General features: G+C 50.7%; 1 long non-coding RNA gene across 1 annotated transcript in view; it reads left to right on the forward strand.

Moving 5' to 3' along the window:
• The first annotated feature begins 6 nt into the window (after positions 1 to 6).
• LOC116072858 overlaps positions 7 to 282 on the forward strand; it is a 12,701-nt gene continuing 12,425 nt past the window's right edge. The window contains exon 1 of the long non-coding RNA XR_004111574.1: positions 7 to 264. This is a non-coding gene — a long non-coding RNA (uncharacterized LOC116072858). The remainder of the gene's footprint in view (positions 265 to 282) is intronic.

The raw sequence follows: 282 nt of genomic DNA on the forward strand, positions 1-282 counted from the left end.
AACAACCAATTCCGACACAACTATTTCTGACACGAGCACCAAGCACCATGTGGAGTTGTCCACCACCCAATTGGAAGAATTCAGAAACGCGCTCTGCATACTGCATGGCACACATAGTGAGCTACTGCCATGCTGCCCAGCATCTTCCTCAACCTACTGGGCCTGAAGTGGTATGGTTGTGTTCACCAGCAGCTTGGTAAGCATGGAGCCTCCCTTTATAAAGTTATGGGTGACACGAGTGTGGGCCGTGTGGATGGATAAAAGGTGGAAGGGCTGAGTGAC

The sequence above is a fragment of the Mastomys coucha genome, unplaced genomic scaffold (genome assembly GCF_008632895.1).
Source record: "Mastomys coucha isolate ucsf_1 unplaced genomic scaffold, UCSF_Mcou_1 pScaffold23, whole genome shotgun sequence".
Classification (NCBI taxonomy): domain Eukaryota; kingdom Metazoa; phylum Chordata; class Mammalia; order Rodentia; family Muridae; genus Mastomys; species Mastomys coucha.